This window comes from Dreissena polymorpha, chromosome 6 (assembly GCF_020536995.1).
Source record: "Dreissena polymorpha isolate Duluth1 chromosome 6, UMN_Dpol_1.0, whole genome shotgun sequence".
NCBI lineage: Eukaryota > Metazoa > Mollusca > Bivalvia > Myida > Dreissenidae > Dreissena > Dreissena polymorpha.
Genome location: NC_068360.1, coordinates 19,959,426 through 19,963,304, shown reverse-complemented (window position 1 = coordinate 19,963,304; position 3,879 = coordinate 19,959,426).

Here is a 3,879-nt window from a genome sequence, read left to right as displayed (position 1 = left end):
TCACGTTTGCGCATGCTCAAATTTTGGCCGTCAAAACTGCGGCCATTCTGCTATTGTTTGCATTGATGAAGCGCATCCTGATAAGGTTACAAACATATTCGCGACCCTTTTGAAGAACAAAAAAATACTCAGAAATAGAAATTCTTTCAGATTAAATTGAATCCAATGAACGAACACAAATAAGGACGAAAACAAACAACAAATTGATTGATTTTATGTAATCAACATATAGAAACTGATTTGAACCTATGTGTCTGTAAAAACTTACCTTGTTACAGATTAACTAAATCCTCTTGATAAATGTTTATGTTTTTAATTTAATTGTTCACACCAATTTTGACACTGTTTGTTTCAGCATTTTTACCCAGTGTTTAATTGCCCCTTTCTTTATCACAAACCAATTATCTCGATATGATCGGATACTGTCCAGACTATTACTAAGAAAACAATGTGTGATAAACCAAGGGACCTATACTTGTATGACTCTGTATGGGGTCTCTGCATAAACCACATGTGTCTGGTCATTGAACACAATTTATGATACCTCCATGTCATCTCTCGACATATTAAGTCAAAAACTTAACAGTTGCTTTGCTATTTGAAAATATTTGAAAATAGACATTTGTCCGAAATGGATTAACAGCTAGGAACTATTAAGTATATATAATAGCCAGTTTAAACATAATAATAAAGTGTTTAATAACTATACATTTTAAATATTGTACACATTAACTGCTACACAATTAACGTATTTAACGGATACCTTCTGTAAATTCTGCTATAATGTGTGAAGATCGTGCGTTACTGCAGTGTTCGAAACATCATCATGAAAACAAGCAATCGCGTTTGGTCATTATAGGGATATAAAATACTTGCGTTAAATAAATTAAATGTGTAGATTAATGGTATCATAAAATGCTAGATTTGTATCGCTCATTATCACTACAGAAGAGATTTCAATATACGTGTACATGCAAAGACAGTTCAATTTGCAAAATATGCAGGTGTTTTATTTAATTTGAATGCTTAAATTTATTAATATTTTCATTCACTGTTAACGAAACGAAAATTCATGCAATGAAAATTAAAAATACATTTCAAGATTGAAATGTATTGAGCTATTTTAGGGCTTTGTTATATAACTGATTCAATGCACCCGTTACACTAAATTTCAATCCAGGATGAAAAATAACACTATCGCATCCACACCACTTATAATAATATTCAAATCATTATATGTTTTATTATTTTTGAAATATCGTAAATTAAATTCTTATTTTAAAAAAGAATACGGATATTTATGGTTTTGTTTTGTGAAATTGTAAGAATTAAGTCTTCCGACGACCTTTACTCTGATACAATGTAATTGGCCGCGATCAAGAAGTTGACGGCCAATCTATGTTTAGTAACGGAAAACCCCTCTTGTGACGTCACACAAAAACCTCCTATTTGCCCTTTTATTATTGCCCAGTCCCTGTGATCAGGTATTAATTAAAAGATTTAGCTCTTAGGCTCTCGTGCACATGTGGCGACAATCACGCTTAAAAGCAAGTACAAATTCTCCTCTGTAGAAGCATAGTACATATTTGCTACTATGTTCAACAAACTAAGCCGTAGAAGTAAAACCTCGAACACTCGGGTACTGTCTGCATAGTTAATCTTCGATCTGTGATATTAATGTTCCGTTAAAACTGTTTACTGCCATCAAATGTCAAGTGTAATAAATTTGTTTTGTTGAACAGAGGAATAACTTCCCTGTCGCACTTGCTAAACTTTATGCTTATGAATTCTGTCACATTTCATTTGTTGGTGTTCATGGCTATTTATAAAATAAAATAGTCTGAATAATAATATTTCAAATACCGTAACCAACGAATTTAAATTGTTATAAACAGACAAGTTTTTCGTCTTATAAGCCTCAAAAATGTGCATTTTTTGTACTGTAATTCAAATACTTACACATACAAATATAGTTATCAAGTGATACAAGGGCATTCAAACAAAATTTAAACAATATTTATTTAAATAAAAACACAAAAAACCACAATTAATCTTATATTATGTACTACTTATTGAACGTTCAACAAAATAAATAATATATATTGGCATACAACTGCCTTACGATAACCACTTACTCAGTAGAAAAGATCAAATAAAATAAGCTATATTTAACGAGTTCAATACTGTTATATTGATTTGTATAAGTATTATTCATATTGTATAGTTAATGACATAGTGCTGCCAAATAGATACTATTAAATATCAAATATCTAACTTTTCAGGAACTAGACTGAGCAGGTTGTGAGCTGTTTCTGAATCCGTTTGAGATCATGGCCATGATCACGGCCTAGATAGCATGAGAAGTGTTCTGAGTACGCTTCGTGTTGATTGTACAAACAGTGTGACTTCTGGTGTCTCCAAATTTCACTTAAGCCATAAAATGACATTTGTTACACCTGGTGGCAGTTTAAAAAATCAGCAAATACATCACCAATAAGTAACTATTATTTCAACAAACTTAGCACCAAACGATGAGAAATACCAAATACCAAACTTTGAATTTTGCTGTATTTAGAGAAGATATCGAAAGCACGGTGTAGACGCATTTCGGTGGCCTCTCTGTCAAAATGCTGCCTCTCTGTTCATTCTCGGCTGCCTCTCTGTTATAAACAAGAAAATGGATGATCGACATTCACAAAACAGGTAAGAAAATTTTAACTTAAAACCCGCAAACACATTTATGAATTAAAAGAGGTGGTCCATGAGTTGAAGCATATATCCAGCTACAGGTTCACAGCATTCCGCACGTCCAAACACTTATCACAAACTCTATCGATGATGAAATGATTACGAGGTTGGTGGGACAATCGTGCATACATGCCACTTTGATGACTGTTTAACATAGCTTTCCAAAATATGTCAAATATCTAGTGTCATTGATATCATCTTTATGATCAAATCCTTACGTTCAATGTACATGTACGCTATATAGTATTTTTCATCAATTTCACTTAAAAAATGCCTACTTTCGCTTTCGTTGTGGCACGGGAAGCCTCTCGATCAGCTCACTTTTCTGGCACGGGAAGCCTATTCGTCGATTGACACTGGCATGGGAACCCTCTCCATTTCATTTCTTGTCAATGAATGAACAGTTATTGCAAATTAGATCAAACTAAACCGCTTGATATATCAAAGTGCTCTTCTCGAGTGGATATGACTTAGTATAGGCTAAACTTTTACAAAATTCAATATTGTATTGCGCCCTTTTACAAATGTAGCTGTAAATATTTCATTTTTGAATATTTCTGCACAAAATGTTGTGTTTTAGGCTATTGGCGAAAATTGAAAGATAACAATTGCTATCAAATGAATAAATTTTGATACCAGGGCTCAGTGAACCAGGTAGCAACTAGCGCTGGATTTTAGAAGAAAAAATACTGCATAAAATCTTGATTGTCGACTGAATTGTTGACTGCAATATCGTGCATCGCAATGAATGTCGCATGTCGCTTCGCATGGCGACTTGAATTTTCGTGTGTCGACCATCGAGCGCGACACTCGACATTTAAGCGACGTACTATACGACGCGCGACATGCGATATGCCATTTTTACTTGTAGCTGAAAAAGTTACTATAACACCGTGCTTGCAGTTGGCAAAAATCCTCCCACACCGGTCGACATGCGACAATTTAGTCGACATTCAAGATTATCTGCAATAATTTTTTTCTAAAACCTAGCGCGATATGCGACACTCAAATCTTGATTGTCGCATGTCGACTTCAAATGTCGAGTGTCATATTGTGCGTCGCTTGAATGTCGTGAGTCGACCTCAAAAGTCGACACGCGACAATCAACTTGGATTCCATAGTTAAACTCAT